Source organism: Rana temporaria, chromosome 5 (assembly GCF_905171775.1).
Source record: "Rana temporaria chromosome 5, aRanTem1.1, whole genome shotgun sequence".
Lineage (NCBI taxonomy): Eukaryota > Metazoa > Chordata > Amphibia > Anura > Ranidae > Rana > Rana temporaria.
The window spans coordinates 91,383,663-91,401,652 of record NC_053493.1 but is presented as its reverse complement, the minus strand read 5'-3'; the positions used below and the strand labels follow the sequence as shown (position 1 = coordinate 91,401,652).

Sequence of the window (17,990 nt, the reverse complement as noted above, 5' to 3'; positions counted from 1 at the left end):
GGAGGGTAATAATCCCAACTTACAATACAACACAAACAAGTTAGGCCATCTGATCCAGCTAAACAACATAAGTACATCCTTAATTCAAATCCTCTCCCTATCTAGTTACTTCTTCCGGAGTAAAAAACGGTATTACCCTTTACCTATTGAACCAAAAAAAAAGAAACCACCAGCAATATCAGTTTACCCATTTTGCCTAGGTATTTCGAAAACTCTTAATTGGGCACTATCTCCTCCTTACTGTAACTTCCTATTAACCCTCCATTTCTTATTTATCACATTATTTAAAGTGGAGGTTCACCCTGCAATTACAATTTTTAACCTAAGATTCCTGCTCATTTTGTCTAGGGGAATCGGCTAGTTTTTTTTAAAATCGAAGCTGTACTTACCGTTTTAGAGATGCATCTTCTCCGCCGCTTCCGGGTATGGGCGTTCCTATTTTGATTGACAGTCTTCCGAAAGGCTTCCGACGGTCGCATCCATCGCGTCACGATTTTCCGAAAGTAGCCGAACGTCGGTGCGCAGGCGCCATATTGAGGCGCACCGACGTTCGGCTTCTTTCGGCTGCTCGTGACGCGATGGATGCGACCGTCGGAAGCCTTTCGGAAGACTGTCAATCAAAATAGGAATGCCCAGTCCCGAAGACCATACCCGGAAGCGGCGGAGAAGATCGCTCTTTAAAACGGTAAGTACAGGTTCGATTTTAAAAAAAATAGCCGATTCCCCTAGACAAAATGAGCATCCATCCAAGGTTAAAACATTTTTTTACGGTGAACTCCCGCTTTAAGTATCCAACCACTTCCCATTCAACTCTGCTGCCTTTTATCCCCCTTTTTCCTCACCCCCCCCCCCCCCCAAAAAAAAAAAAGAACCCCCCCTTCCCTCATTCATCAAGTGACATATAATCAAATTTTTATATGTCTTTATTGGGATCTGTGATAGGTGTAGCAAACAAAAGGCCGGGTCGTGCAATATTTGATATAACGTAAATTTTTGCGAAATCCTTTGTACTTCTAACCAATACTTCCTAATCTTAGGGCAAGTCCAGAAAATATGGAATAAAGTTCCCTTGTTATTATTACATCGCCAACACATATCTGAAGTTCCAGGGAAAAAAAAAAAAAAAAAAACTTACCTAGTTTCACTAGTGTATAATACCACCTATTTAAAAGTTTATAGTTTAGTTCCTGTGTTCTAGTACAAATTGATGTCTTCATAGAAAATGGAAAATTGTTATTAATACCTACGGTAATTTTCCTTTCCTGGCCTGTCCTCACGTCAGCACACTATGGGTTAATCCCCTCCTCCGGTCCACCAGTACCACCTTCTTCTGAGCCAATAAGTAGGGGGCCCCTCCTCCCCAGTCCTTGTTCCACTTAATTGGAGGACGACAGTCTTATAGGGAGGGAAGAGCTGTGCTGACGTGAGGACAGGCCAGGAAAGTAAAATTTCTGTAGGTATTAATAACAATTTTCCATTTTCCTGGCCAGTCTCAGGTCAGCACACTATGGGATTTAATTTAGCACAACTAGGGTGGGAAAATGTATATAAGACTCGGACAACAACTGGAAATGCTGCTTAGTGAATCTTTTTTTATTTTGCCTGAAAAGGCGCCGATACCACAGCGTTTCCAAAACTAAACGTATTAGCTGATGTCACGTCTAAATTGTAATGCCTCGCAAAGGTCTTGCAGGAACTCCAGATGGCTGTCCTGCATATCTCCTCAACCGGTATTTTAGCAAAAACTGCCCAGGAGGCTGCCACCCCTCTGGTAGAATGAGCTCTAATCGCCTGTGAAGGCGTCAGCCCCTGTTTTTCATACGCGACACATTACTTTGGTGATCCAGGTATAGATTACTCTTGTTGAAGCGGCTTGTCCTCTCCTAGGACCAGATGGTAAAATGAAGAGGGAATCCGTTTTGCGCACCTGTAGAGAACGATGTAGGTAAACAGAGAAAAAAGATTGACCATGTCCAATGGTCTGAGGTCTAGTTCCTCTTCTTGCCTCGGAGGTTGTGTGAAGCTGGGTAGCACCGCCTCCCAGTTGAGATGAAATTTGGAAACCACCTTAGGCGTTATTGTTGGTGACGGTCTTAGGATTACCTTGTCTGAAAGGATGATGCAATACGGGTCTTTACAGGATAGGGCTGCTAGCTCGGAAACTCTCCTTGCCAATGTTATGACTGTTAGAAACCATAATGGACACGATTCTGCTGGCACAAAAGGATGTAGAAGAAGAGCCCTTAGCACCGTGCCTAAGTCCCAGGTTGGGAAAAGAGGCCTTCTTGGAGGATTTAGTTTCATGGCTGCTTTTAGGAATTGTTTTATCAGTGGTTCATCTGCCCACCTGCGCCCTGTGAAGCACGTTAAGGCTGATATTTGTACTTTTATTGTACTATAGGCTAAGCCCACCTTCAGTGCAGACTGCAAAAAGTCCAGCATTTGTGCAATGTTCGGATCCTCTGGGGAAAGATTTTGTTGCAGCGCAAAAGTTGTAAATTTTTTCCTGTTGTAGGTAACATTGGTCGAGGCCTTCCTAGACTTTAATAATGTTGAGATTACCTCTTCTGAGATGCCTTGTGCCTGTAGTCTGGTTGATTCAGCAACCAGGCCGTCAGTTGCAACCTGCCCGGGTTGGGATGCACCCACTGGCTCTGCCACAGGAGGTCTCTCCTTAGAGGAAGGCGTATTGGGGGGGCCGCCGTCATCTGTAAGAGCAGAGGGAACCACGGCCTCTGTGGCCAAAAAGGTAGGATTACTATTGCATGGACCTTCTCCCTCGCAATCTTCAAGAGGGTTTTCATCACTAGCGTCACCGGTGGAAAGAGGTAGACTAGGGGAAAATCCCATGGAATGGAGAAGGCATCTTCTGAAAGGATATTTTGTAGCCATATTTCAGTGTCTTGTGGACCCACTGGTGCTTGACTATTTCCGCCCATACCCTCCAAAAGGACGTTAACCTGGCGCCCACCTGGTGAGGATGGGCGGTTAACCCGTCAAAGACTTCTCAGGTTTCTTTGTGGTCTGTGCTGCTTTGGTCTTTACTTTCCGCAAAAAAGAGCCCTTCATTAGGGTCTAGCGTACTCCCGTCCAGGTCTATATGACCTAGCGTCATAGGTCCTTTTGTAATCTGGTTGAGCTGGCAGTGTGGTCTGCTGCCTTCTCTTGGGTCTCTGAGGCATCAGACCCGATTTTCCCCCCATTGCTCGACTAATAGCCTCTTCCAGGGTTTTCCCAAATAGCACTTTGCCATTGAACGGGATATTGCAGAGACTTAGTTTAGAAGTACTGTCGGCTACCCAATGACGTAACCAAAGGGCCCTCTTGGCTGTCACTGCGAATGCCATGATTTTTGCGAGTAGCTTTACCAGATCCATGGAAGCCTCTGCTATAAAATCGGTGGCGAGGTCAAATTCTTCTAATGTTTGTATGACCGCTTCTGTTTCCATGCCCGTCTTCAGGGCTGTTTGTATCTCTGAGGTTCCGACCTTCAGAGCTCTGGAAACTGAGGTCAAAGGAACACTAAAGGTTAGTTTTTTATTCTCTAAATTGAATCATCTATGCGAGAGCATTTAGAAGTTCCTTACCTCTTGTTTCGTTTTGCCCAGCAAAGTGTTGTATTTCAGCTTTGAAAGTGCCATTTCCTGTGCCTCCTCTTATTCCATTCCACCAGCTTCCCAGCCGTTTCTCAAGGTGGAAAGCATGACGTCCACAACGTGCTCGCCCCCTCTCTGTCTACAGCTCTGCGTGTAGACGTTCTGCGTCTTTCACAATGCAAGGAGCTCAGCACATTCTTGGGCGTCTCTATGACGCTGTAGCTCCGCCTCCCTCCCATTCATTGTATTAGTAAAACCATTCACAACCCTGCCTTCACTCCTCCCACAGTTCTCTGGTGGGAAGTGAAACTGATTTCTGAAATCCTTGGCTTCATCACAGCACAGTAAAGGAACACAGCAAATAAAAAGATTATTTTCTAACTATAACTAAATAAGATCTTATTAAATCAAAATTATGCTTTTAATTAAATTAAAATATATTAGAGTCAATATATTTATATCCATTTCTTTACTGTGCTTATTCAACATCATGCATTGTATGTCTTCTGTTCCCCCATGTCCAATACAAACAAAAACACCCTCTCCACCACCATTTTAGCCTATTTGTAATATCCATTTTGAATGCACACCACATTTACTTTTCTCCCAATTCTATCCCTCCATCCCATGGTATGCTCATCCATCCCTCAGAGAGTGATGTAAGGGGGGGGGGGGCTCCACTGGGGACACCTGATGTAAGAAGGGGCTCTGCTGGGATTGCCTGATGTAAGGGGGGGGGGCTCCGCTGGGGACACCTGATGTAAGGGGGGGCTACGCTGGGGACACCTGATGTAAGGGGGGGGCTCCGCTGGGTCGGATTGCCTGATGTAAGAATGGGCTCCGCTGGCATTGCCTGATGTAAAGGGGGGGGGGGCTCAGCTGGGATTGCCTGATGTAAGGGGAGTGCTCCGCTTGGGACACCTGATGTAAGGGGAGTGCTCCGCTGGGGACACCTGATGGAAGGGGAGTGCTCCGCTGGGGACACCTGATGGAAGGGGAGTGCTCCGCTGGGGACACCTGATGGAAGGGGAGTGCTCCGCTGGGGACATCTGATGTAAGAAGGGACTTCGCTGGGATTGCCTGATGTAAGGGGGGGGGGGACTCCGCTGGGAGTGCCTGATGTAAGGGGGGGGACTCCGCTGGGAGTGCCTGGTGTAAGGGGGGGGGACTCCGCTGGGAGTGCCTGGTGTAAGGGGGGGGGGACTCCGCTGGGAGTGCCTGGTGTAAGGGGGGGGGGACTCCGCTGGGAGTGCCTGGTGTAAGGGGGGGGGACTCCGCTGGGAGTGCCTGGTGTAAGAAAGGACTCTGCTGGGAGTGCCGAGAAGGAAGTTATCTGGGAGTGCATGGTCTAAGGGGGGACTCCGCTGGGAGTGCCTGATGTAAGGAGGGACTCCACTGGGGACACCTGATGTAAGAAAGGACTCTGCTGGGAGTGCCGAGAAGGAAGTTATCTGGGAGTGCATGGTCTAAGGGGGGACTCCGCTGGGAGTGCCTGATGCAAGGGGGGGGACTCCGCTGGGAGTGCCTGATGTAAGGGGGCGGGGACTCCGCTGGGAGTGCCTGATGTAAGGGGGCGGGGACTCCGCTGGGAGTGCCTGATGTAAGGGGGCGGGGACTCCGCTGGGAGTGCCTGATGTAAGGGGGCGGGGACTCCGCTGGGAGTGCCTGATGTAAGGGGGCGGGGACTCCGCTGGGAGTGCCTGATGTAAGGGGGCGGGGACTCCGCTGGGAGTGCCTGATGTAAGGGGGCGGGGACTCCGCTGGGAGTGCCTGATGTAAGGGGGCGGGGACTCCGCTGGGAGTGCCTGATGTAAGGGGGCGGGGACTCCGCTGGGAGTGCCTGATGTAAGGGGGTGGACTCCGCTGGGAGTGCCTGATGTAAGGGGGGGGGACTCCGCTGGGGACACCTGATGTAAGAAAGGACTCTGCTGGGAGTGCCGAGAAGGAAGTTATCTGGGAGTGCGTGGTCTAAGGGGGGACTCCGCTGGGAGTGCCTGATGTAAGGGGGGGGACTCCGCTGGAAATGCCTGATGTAAGGGGGCGGGGACTCCGCTGGGAGTGCCTGATGTAAGGGGGCGGGGACTCCGCTGGGGACACCTGATGTAAGAAAGGACTCTGCTGGGAGTGCCGAGAAGGAAGTTATCTGGGAGTGCGTGGTCTAAGGGGGGACTCCGCTGGGAGTGCCTGATGTAAGGGGGGGGACTCCGCTGGAAATGCCTGATGTAAGGGGGCGGGGACTCCGCTGGGAGTGCCTGATGTAAGGGGGCGGGGACTCCACTGGGGACACCTGATGTAAGAAAGGACTCTGCTGGGAGTGCCGAGAAGGAAGTTATCTGGGAGTGCATGGTCTAAGGGGGGACTCCGCTGGGAGTGCCTGATGTAAGGGGGGGGACTCCGCTGGGAGTGCCTGATGTAAGGGGGGGGGGACTCCGCTGGGAGTGCCTGATGTAAGGGGGGGGGACTCCGCTGGGAGTGCCTGATGTAAGGGGGGGGGGACTCCGCTGGGAGTGCCTGATGTAAGGGGGGGGGGGACTCCGCTGGGAGTGCCTGATGTAAGGGGGGGGGGGGCTCCGCTGGGAGTGCCTGATGTAAGGGGGGGGGGGGACTCCGCTGGGAGTGCCTGATGTAAGGGGGGGGGGGGACTCCGCTGGGAGTGCCTGATGTAAGGGGGGGGGGACTCCGCTGGGAGTGCCTGATGTAAGGGGGGGGGGGACTCCGCTGGGAGTGCATAGTATTTCATAGTATTGCAAAGTATTATGACCGGTTAAGCAGAGTATTGGGCATTGGGCATTTTATTGGGCACGGGTCATACTAGGCATTTTCCACGAGGGTTAGTGGGCTGGAGGAGGCGGGAATATGTGTGGGAGGAGGGAGGAGAACGTAATGGGTATAGGCAGAGGGGCGGGAAAGGGTGTGTACTGGGGGGAGGTAGGGGCGGAGTGTGACTAATTGTACACAAGAACGTTGCTCGTTCTCGTCCGCCGCTGCTTCTGCGCATGCGCGAGCTGCTAAGCCTCATGGGAACTGTAGTTCCCATTAGGCAGTGACGTTTTTTCGATGCACGCGCACCGCCAAACCAGGAAGTGAGGGGAAATGAACAGACAGCACTGACGGAGGGGAACAATCAGCATGCTGTTAGTAAGGTATAGCAATATTTTAAAAACAAATTGTGACGTTTTTTTATTCTTAGAAGCTTAAAGACTATATTTTAAAAATATATTTTTTTTGACTTTACAACCCCTTTAAGGCTATGGCCGGGCGGCATGCTGCACCAGCGGAGGAAAAAAAACTTTTTTAGGTCTGTATCAGCACGCCTGTCCATTGGATCTCTGAATGTTGTAGAATCCTGTAACGGCAAGGCGACTTGTCTGGCCAGGCGTTGTAAGGCCGCATCTATGCCCAGCGGGGAATCCCAGAGAGCTGCTTCTGGGGGTTTAAAAGGGTATAATATTGAAAAACGATTCTGCACGTTCGCCCTTCTTTCCGGTCTCTCCCATTCATCTTTGAACCACTCACGAATTTCAGGCAAAAGGGGAAAGGTGACCCCTTGTCTCTTGCGACTCGGAAAAAATGTTTTAATTTTTTCAGGCGGCTGAGCATCCTGATCCCAGTCTATGGCTTCCCTTACAGCCGTGACAAATGATTCTATGTATTGAAAATTGAATAGAAATTCAGAAGGTTCTTCTGTGTCTGACGAACCTCGTGATGGCTTGAATGTAATTTCTAATTCTTTGCGCTTCAGCCTCTCTGTCTGTAGCGACGTCTCTAATGCAGCCGGTGCACAAAAGTTTGCCAGGTTCGGAAGGCGCCGAACATGCCCAACAAAGACCGTCATCTGGGCGGGGTCCTAGTTCTGCGGTCTTGGGCTAGCTAGATTTGCAAGCTGGGCTAGAATGGGACTTGTGCGTTGCCCGAGACCCAGACGCTTGCGGGGATTTGGAACAGAGGTGGGACTTTTTTCTCCGTGTAGGTCTTATTTTAGGGCTTCTGCTCCTAAAAAGACAACCAAGAAAACGTGTTTTTAGTTCTTGGTATTTGCACTCTTTTATTATGGCCCCCGTCGACCCCTCCTACCTTTCTGGTGAATTTTGTGCATTCTGGGGCTGTGGTGAGCTCATGCTGCATAAACGAAAGGATACCGTAATCAGGAGCTGACCCCAAAAAAATAATGGAATATTCTAACAACAACTATATATACATATTTACACACACACACACACACACACACACACACATATATATATATATATATATATAAAACAGAAACTACAGTTTTTTTATTAATATTCCTAACAGTATTATTAGGAAGACAGAAAAAAAAGCTGTTTAAACTCCTATTAAAAACACTAACCTTTTGCAGTAAAGAAAATGGCCACAGGGTGGCAGCAGTTACACAGGAATACACAGAACGCTGTAGAAGGAATAAGCAGAGGTTTAGAAACCAAGTCAGCTGACACAATCTTTCCACCTCCATCTGAGGCAACTCACCAACAGCGTTCTGTTCAGAGCCGGTGTCAGCACACTCTGAGCTCTCTCCCAAAGTTTTTATAGCTACACAGCACCGCCCCCCCCCCGTGACATCATCACCGCTCGTCCAGAAAGCACGGGGAGGGCAGCCAGCGCGCTCCTATGGAGCTCAGTTTCCATGAGGTACAGACAGGCATCCAAGCAGCCACAAACACCACAGCCCCCTCTCAAACAGTAAGCTCTATAAGCTATTATGTGCCCGCAGCTCATGCCTGAGCGTCCAGTGTCATGAAGGGACATACCTCCTTTTTCTGGACCTTCCACACCAGGAGAGCCTGAACCTGGGTGGGATGGTTCGGTAGGGCTTTTTTTTTTTTCTCTCTCTCTTTGTCAGAGTTTGCTTGTGGTCTGGTCATCCGACCAAAAAAAAGGAACAAGGACTGGGGAGGAGGGGCCCCCATCGGCTTATACTTGAGTCACCTCTTTGCGCCTGATCTCCCTGACTTTGAGGACCCGGTACCAGCCGGCCATAGGTTCCCTGGACCCCAAACTTGGCACACATGTAGCACGACTTACGGCCGGGGAGCACCAATTTTTCAAAGCCGGGCACCCCTTCCATAGACTCCCATGTTAAACGGTCATTTCTCCGCTAACTTTAGGGACCTGGTACCGGCCGGTCGTAGGTTCCCTGAACCCGGAACTTGGCACGTGTAGCTCCATTTTTCCTATACGAGTGTGCAAAGTTTGTTGTCTGGGGGACCTACGGCTGGGGAGCACCGATTTTATTTTATTTTTTTTCAAAGCCAGGCACCCCTTCCATAGACTCCCATTTTGAACATCAGTTTAGTCATGGGCACAGTGAGGCATGCAGATGGACACCCTAGGCCAGAGATCCTCAAACTACGGCCCTCCAGCTGTTGCGGAACTATACATCCCATGAGGCATTGTTAAACTCTGACATTCACAGACATGACTAGGCATGATGGGAATTGTAGTTCCTGAACAACTGGAGGGCCGTAGTTTGAAGACCCCTGCCCTAGGCTTATACTCGAGTCCATACGTTTTCTATTTTTTTGTGGTAAAATTAGGTGCCTCGGCTTATATTCAGGTCGGCTTATACTCGAGTATATACAGTATATGACTTTCATCTTAAGTTGAGGTAGTGAAAGTAGAGATAGGGGCTCAGAGATAGTGGACTTTGTAAAAACAGGGGGAAAAAAAGTACATACATACATTTAGGCCCCTTTCACACTGGGGAGTTTTTCGAGCGAAGCTCATCTGCAATCCCAATGTGCTGGTAAAGCACCGCTAAGACCCTAATGTTTTAGGGCGTTTTTGCAGTGCCTCAGTGTGAAAGGGTAAGGCGTTTTTACAGCGCTTTTCAATTCATTTCAATGGAGAGGGGTGTTTTTGGAGCGCTTTTTTCAGCGCCCAAAAGCTGCTCCAAAGATGCTGCTTGCAGGACTTTTCTCGACGCCCGCCAGTGCAACGCCTCAGTGTGAAAGGGTAAGGCGTTTTTCCAGCGCTTTCAATTAATTTTAATGGAGAGGGGCGTTTTTGGAGCGTTTTTTTCAGCGCCCAAAAGCTGCTCCAAAGATGCTGCTTGCAGGACTCAGTGTGAAAGGGTCTATTGGGAAGCATGGAGAGCGTTTTATGAGCATTTTAGGAGTGCTATTTTTAACACTAAAACGCTGTAAAAACGCTTCAGTGTGAAAGGGGTATTCGAGTGGATTTTTTTTTACAGAGGGATATCTTTGTTTATATCTCCTAAGGTCTTGTTCACACCAGTAAATGCTGGGGCTGGTGTGTGGTAGGTCAGATGGTTTTAAACACCCCATTGCCCTCCCCTACTTTTCATAAAAAACAAACAAAAAACTTTAATGGAATGTCACATAAGGGGGATGGATATATATATTAAGGCTGGGTTCACACTACCGTACGGAGCAGCTCACAGCAGGGTGTCGTGCTCGCCCCCGCCCACTAACACACAGCTCCTTTCTCTATCTGCAACGTAGAGCGTCCTGACTCTCCTGTAGTCCAAGGGAGGGGGTGAGCACGACACTCCACACCAGGAAGAAAGCCTTGCATTACTGTGTGAAGTTACAGACAGAAAAACAGATAGTGAGGATTTCTCAGAAGAAATAAGGACATTTAAAAGCAAAATGGAAGGATGAGGTAAGTGAATGATGACTGCACTAAGGTAAAGGAAGCTATTTAGGAAAAAAAAAATTGTACCTTTACAACCCCTTTAATGACTGTTCCTGTGACAATGCTTTCATCAGAGTAAGGAAAAATCTGGACACATAGCAATAATAATAAAAAAAAAAGTTAAGAAGGGTAAATTTGGAGGATGAACATCTAGTCAAAGAATGGAGCCAGTTTTACAATCAGTGAGTAAAGAACTTAGGGCTCTTTCACACGGAGCGGACCGTTTCCGGGTCCGCTCCGTGTGTCTCCGTCGGCTCAGCGGGGATCCCCGCTCAGCTGTCGGCGGATAGGGCGGTCCCCGCACACAGTGCAGGGACCGCCCTGTCTCTGCTCCGCTGTCCCCTATGGGGAACCTGATGCAGACGGACCGTCTGTCCGTCTGCATCAGTTCCGCTCCGCCGAACGGAAGAAAAATAGGGTTTCTTCCGTTCGGAAAAGCGGATCCCGACTGACGCGGACGCTAGCGGATGCTCCATCCGCTAACGGACGCGTTCCTATAGGGATTCATTACAAGTCCGTTAACGGACTTGTAATGAGCAGACGAACGGTCCGCTAGTGTGAAAGGACCTTTAATGGTGATCCTAATTGGTAGAAGGATACGTAAATGATGTCTTTTGGAATCCCAGCTGGACACACTTAAAAACTAAAGTCGCACCTTTCTTAGACACCACAGAGTATCCATTTAAAAGTTCAGCATTATCTTAAACAGTATAATCAGAATAAGAATAAAATAATTAGAAAATATGAGATATGAATGATTTTCATGAAAACAAAATTTATAAATGGCAGGATTCCATCGTACAGGAGATCTAGGGGGACGAGGCAACCCTCCCACTACCATCTATCTCTGGTGGTTCCTACCCAGGTAAAACACAGGGAAAGAAAGTGAACCAAAAAGCGATGAAGGTACACCATCCAAAAGTACGGTGGGGAAGTAGAGGCATAATCATAATTTTATGATATTATTAATATTTTAATGCCTAGCCTTTTACGCCACAATATAGAGTTCCCACTCGTAGTTATTATGCACCTCTAAGGGATCAATCACTACACAACACACTCCAAGGACACCATCTTATGACTATGCGTCCAGATATAGACCATATTGAGGTAACCAAAGGGGAAATTTTAGGGGGCTTTGCAGAGGGAGGATGCCTTATAATTCATACCCCACCCAAAGTGCTGAATGGGTGGAGTAGAGAGAACCATTCGAAACTGTACCAGGCAACCCCCAGAGAGGAAACCAGTATCCAAACATGCAGAGGGGGAATCACCATTCCCGAGCATTGCATTTATTGTCCGTCCGAACACACAGGAGAGGATGCAGAGGGGGCAGAAAAGAAAAAGAAGTACAAATATAGGTATTTTTAATGTCACCGATATCTCATTCACTTATGAGTAGCCTCTCATTCTCCATGAGGGTTTGAAATTTGCTCCAGCCAAAATTCCTGATAAGTTAGAAGCGTACATTGACCAGGAAAAGTTTGTCATGAAATTGAATGTCAAGAATTTTTTAAAGGAACATTCTAGTGCCGACAACACAACGGTTTCGGAGTGTCATAACCAAAACAAGGTAACAGAATAAGTCCACTTTTAATCCCAAATATATATATATATCTCTTAGTTTTCTATACGTTTTTAAAGAAATGGTACAAGAGGATATAAGGAAGATTCATTTTAAACCAAAAATAAAAGGTCAAAACACAGTAGTGAAGCCATCTAAAAATTTGAAAAAACTAGGATCATAGTCATTAGGACAGCTGATAAGGGGGAGGTATGGTCATCCAAAAACAGAAGGACTATATGGCAGAACTGCAACAAATAGTTCAGGAACACCTATATTAAGCTTTGGGGCGACCAAACGGACCCAAAAAAATCTCTCCTATCCAAGATACAAGACAAAGGATCTTCTAAAATGCATAAAGGGCACTTTGAAGACGACAAATCTGTCAACTGGTCAGGGCGGTGCTACACATCGACGTCACCACGTGACCCGTTTGCACGGGCGTTCGTTACTACAGCTGATCTCAGCTGCCTGCCGGCTTTTACATTTTTATGTAATTTTATCCATTTGATTTTTGTATTTTAATATTTTTTTGCTATGCCGATATGCCCTTTGGGCAAATAAAGTAGTTATTGAGGTAATGCACATTGTTGCCCTCATTATTTTCCATCTATGACCCACGGATACATTCATGTTGGAGGAGGAGAGCTGTGTGCCCCTACTGCTGCCTTCTAAAGAGGAGATCCAGAGCAGACAAGGTTTCTATCCACCTGATAACCCTGGCAGAGGTTTGTTTCTGCCAATGCGCATTTGACTTCATATCCAAGGTCACAACGTTCTGGTAAGAGTACCCTATATATTTGAGTCACATCGGTGATCTCTCCAGTGTGGTGGTGGTGTTCGGCAGCCTTGCTCTATTCCTATCTCATCTATCTGGCTTTTGGTGGAACTTGGACTTTTTTACCTGAAATTAGGATCCTCTTGGTTCAGCCATCAGTGCATGTGTGCTCATCTATTCACTTGTGTAATTTTGGACTATGAACAGTGTCCCCATGGTTTTTTGATACATATTTTAATCATTTGTTTCATGTTCATTGGAGTCCCATTTATGTCAGCCTAATCCTATAAATTTAGATTTTTTTATTTAGGGTTTTTTGTGTCATACCCTTCTCTCCTCCATTGAGTTGTGGAAGGCTACAAACTGCATTTGTATTTATTTCCGTATTATCACCTCTTAATTTTTTGGTACTTGTGGAATATTCACGTTCACTTAATTTATGAGACTCTATTTTTCTTATATACTGAGTGTATTTAATTAGTGTCTCCTTCATAATTTTAGTGCACTACATCACGTTATTGTTATTATGTTCATTTAATTGATCATAGGTTTACCATTTATTTATTTTAGCGCAACTTATTGTTTTCTTATTTGCTGTTTACATGATTGTCACGTGTTTATGTTGCCGCTTAAATTTTCTTCACGGATTCAAAACATTTTTTTTCAATGTACTACTCTAGTTAGATTAGCGCAGAATATACCCCTTCCATTCCCTCTTTGGTGAATATAACAAGCATATATATATCTGCAGCAGTAAAATTAAATCAGGCTTGTTATCCTCGTAATACTCAATATTGCAATTACAGTCTTATTATATTTAATAAGACTGTAATTGCAATATTGGTAAATTTGTTTCAGTATAATGCAACATATTTGCAAAAGAAGATAGTGATGCGCTATAAGTGGGGGATGGGAAAGACGTGTGGAGAAAGTAAATTTGTAAAGATGGTCTGTCTCAAAATAGAACAGTCCAATCAGAAGTGGCATCAAAAAATGATCAGTGAACTGGCTGACAAAAGTGTAACAATTCTAAACATCAGTGCTAATTAAATATAATTTCATAATCTCTTCATGGTAAAGTGAAATACAGTAATACAATAAAGTGATATAATACTGCAAATAAAGACATACAACGTGCGTAACACAACACCCAAGTGACTGGGATAAGCTAAGCTAAAAAGTCCATGCAGCAGAGCTCAATGATATAACAAGAAAGGAGAAATGAATAAATAATCAGAAGTCCAAAAATTAAATAAAGGTGCTGGTGTGGATCCCAACATATAGCGTGAGGAAAAGATGAATTTCCAGTGATCTCTACAGAATGAGTGAGGATGGCCCCTTACCTTACAGCTGTAAGGTAACAGCATATAGATCCAAACGCACTTTCTGATCGTATCTGTATAGGTTGTTATCCGAATGGACTGTAATTCAAAGAAACACAGGTCCCTCTCGATAGTCACGTCTCAGGATTGACAGTGACTCGCACCCAGGAGGGATAAAGTACCAATAGTGAAATACCGTTTAAAAAGTTTATTCAACAGAAAGACTACATAAGGGTACTCACATAGCTTAGGATAAAATCAGGCATGTAAAAAAAAAAAAAAAGAAGAAAAAGGGGGAAGTAGTTCGCCAACGTCACCTCCGGTACCTCTCGGTGGACTCTTTAAAGCACTCTTACGCGTATTCGTCACTACACGTGACTTCCTTACATGCCTGATTTTATCCTAAGCTTGGGAGGGAATGGGGTTTCATAGTGGGTGTGTGCGGGCCATATTTCTGGTGATGCAAGTCATTCCGTTGGTATCTGGGGTGACACATTTAAGGTGGGTTGTATTTTTGTTAGTGTGGATCGGGTGAGCCGTAGTTGTTGACTGTGTGCGTCTGTCATTTCGGAGGAAGGGGACATTAGTTTGGCCTAGAGCAGGGGTCCCCAACCTCCAGGCTGCCGACTGTTAGCTGTCTGTGCCTTATTTGCACCCTGGCCGCGAGGGCTGCACCGATATCTCATCCCTGCAACACCTCTAAGGCCCCTTTCACAATGGGTTGAGTGCGGCAGTAAAGCGCCACTATTTTTAGTGGCAGTTGATTGTCATTTTAGCAGAGGTATTATGCCGCTGAATGTGCTATTGTTTTTTGTTACCACCACTAATGGCTGAAAAAGGTTTAAAAACACTCATAAGCAGCAGCGCTTTGCCGGCGGTACGGCTGCGTTGTCCATTGATTTAAATGGGCAGGAGCGGTATGCACACCGCTCTTTCACCGCTCCAAAGATGCTGCTAGCAGGAAAAAATTTAACGCCCTGCCAGCGCATCACTCCAGTGTCAAATCCCTTGGGGCCTCTACATTTGAGTGAAGTGAGCTGCTCTGTTAGTCGCTTTGCGTGCGCTATTTTTAGCGTTGTAGCACCTGCAAAGCTCCTCGGTTTGAAAGGGGTCTAAAAAACAAAGCAAAGCTGAATGAAAGCTGCAGTCACTTTAAATGATCTGTGATTCCTATGGGGGCTTTGAATACGCTCTTAAACACCACTAAAGCAAAGTGAGGTATAATTTTTCAATCTAAACCAAAGCAAATGGAAGGTGTAAACACTACTGCAAGTTAACTATTTTTTTAAGAGTATGTGTCGTGTTTTTATTTTAAGATTCATACTTACCTTGGTGGATGGATCATCGGTTCGATGCTGGATTTTCCCCCTCTTCCTCTTCATTCAGAACCGAGCCACCGAAAATCAACAATAGGTAATTTCTATCAACCTCCCCAAGCAGAGAGCTGCCGTCTGTCAGTCAGCAGCTCTCCTCTCTGATCCTCCACGTTCTTTGGAGCGCTGAGCTGTGGAGGAGCGGGGAGCTCGCTGACAGGCTGAGACTGCCATCAATCCAGGCACCTGGCGGATCCAGACTTCGGAAGTCGGAATGACGCGATGCCTGGACAGATCTTGGTGACGTCAGCAGAGAGTGGACTTCAAGCCGCTCTCCTCTGAAAACCTGTCACAGGCGTGCAAAACAAATTGCACTCCTGTGACCCAGATGAGAAGCCCAACCAAATGGGATCAGGCTGGACTCCTTTAAGTGACAGGAGTTTTTATTTTTAAAGATCTTAAAAAACAGCGTGTCCAAAGCCTTGTTTTTAATCAGATGTCAATGAACTATAAAAAATCTTTGTTATGCAACACACACTGACATACTTTTTATCTAAAAAAAAGTTTTAATACAAATAACGTAACAAATATATATAACTTCTGTAAACAAATTTAACAGATAAAAAACATCAGATTTTCTTTTTTTTTAATAAAACTCAAGGATAAATAAACTATTGTACAATATTTATAGACAGATTTCCATGCATAATGGGCATATGTATTCCCCTTTTGCTTCTTTCAATTCTTCTGTAATGCAGTTTACGTGAAACCAAAGTTCACACTTTTCGCATGCAATCTGGGGGGAAAAAAATATATTTTTCAAATATAAAACTTTTTTTTTTTTTTTTTTAACTCGTATAAGATTTACTAAGGCTAGAGTACAATGTCTGGTGCAGCTCTTCATGTAAACCAATGAGCTTCTTTTTTTTTTTATTTGTCAGCTTCTTCACTTAAGCCTTGCCAAAAAAAATAAAACGTTTTTGGGATAAATGTTATGTATGTTTAGCGCGACGTACCCATTTGACTGTCGATGTACTTCCTTGGATGTCCTCTCTTTCTCCACAGCTTCTGCAAAGTCCATGCAGGTCATCTGCGCAAAATACATGTAAAAGGGTTAAAAAAAGTCAAGAAATACATTTTAAAATGGTATGTTTATGCTTACAGCTATTTTTAATTATTTTTTTTAATTTTAAACTTTTTTTTATTTTTATCAAAATCAAGGAACAAATATCGACAGGTATATTATCACATCCAGCAATCGGAGGCCATTGGCTCCCACTTCTGTCAATCCCAGGCAGTCAGCTAATTAGAAGAGTGGCGTATGTGGCCCAATTTTTTTTTTTATTGGTGTCTTATGAACGCATAAAGAATTGGCTCAGGAACGAGCCTTTGCCCCCAGAGCAAGTGACTTGCTTAGAGGGTACAGCTCGAGAGGCAGGGGCCGGGAGGGCTGATTATGACACAAAAAGAGGAGGATCGGGGCTGTTTAGTGCAACAAACCTTTACGTGAAGTGAGACTGTAATGCCCAAGTTGTGTTTCATTATACATAGATGGCTGTGTTGCAGTTATTGCAATGTATTTACTGGCAGTCAGTCAATATTAAATTCCAGGAATTAGATGTGTATGTATGTGTATATATATATATATATATATTTTTATTTAATGCTGTGCAGAATTGTTGCTTAAACTCTTCTTGACTTCCGCACGTCGATTTACCTCGGCGGAATGGCGGGCAAATTAGCTTAGCTGTATGTCCCCTTAAATTTGAGGCCTAGCAGGCGTGTGCCACTGCAAACTTGATGTTCGCCGGCAGTCCACGATTGCTGTGAACGGGAGATATATATGTTACCAATTCAGCTTAGCAACATGATAGAGATGGACTGCTCCCTGTCATCAGCAGCAGTGATCTGTCATGTTGTAATGAGACCACCCCCCACCACTGTTGGAATCACTCCCTATGACACAAACCCCTAGATCACCCGCCAGTATTTAGCCCCTTCTCTGCCAGTGTCATTTCTGCAGTAACCACGTGACTTATTGTTTGTGACGTCACACGCGTCCTACACGCTGATTCTCGTGGAGTACGCTACGAAATGCTGTGAATCCTTTTCACTGAGGCTCAGTGCATTATTTGTAAGTGCACATCTTAATAAATCTTTATAAAGATTAAGGAGAGCACTAGATACTATTGCTTCCTCTCCTATGTACCTATACACCCAGAGTCTATGGTAAGAGTCTTTGTTATCTAGCATGTTACCGCTGTCTATCCAGCTCTACCCAGAGATACTGTTTTGCCTTAAAGGGAAATGACCGTGAGACCTAGCTGATTCTTTCACTTGTCCATTTCTTTAGATGAGCTGCTAGGAGTACCGTTGTTGAAGGTTGTCAGTCAGTCACCTAGTCTATTAATATTTAAAGTGTAGTTTCACCCTTATTTTTATTTTTTACCCAAAACTCCTAAAAAAAAAAAATTTTTTAAAAAATGTGTTACTTTCTTTTTTTTTTAATACTCACCAGAAAGGGGGGTTGCTATGCGGAACTAGCTCTTCTTCCTCCACCACGGTAAATCTTCTTCCTCGTCCTCCATCGCGGTGTCTTTTGGTGAATGGGCCGCGCTGTCTTCTGGGAACTGTGTGTATCAGAGGAGGCAGCCGCCCATTCACATAGCGTCGTACACGCGCAGTAGTAAGTGTTTCCCATAGTGAGGATGGAGGGGCCAGGACCGAGTGATCGCCGTCGGA

The 17,990-nt window shown here is 45.7% G+C and overlaps 1 long non-coding RNA gene across 2 annotated transcripts in view; it reads right to left on the bottom strand.

Moving 5' to 3' along the window:
- Positions 1-15,980: 15,980 nt before the first annotated feature.
- The window catches only part of LOC120940163, an 11,551-nt gene continuing 9,541 nt past the window's right edge, over positions 15,981-17,990 (bottom strand). For both annotated transcript variants that reach the window (XR_005749397.1, XR_005749396.1), the window contains 2 exons: positions 16,265-16,338; positions 15,981-16,044 (listed from right to left, as the gene is read on the bottom strand). This is a non-coding gene — a long non-coding RNA (uncharacterized LOC120940163). The remainder of the gene's footprint in view (positions 16,045-16,264; positions 16,339-17,990) is intronic.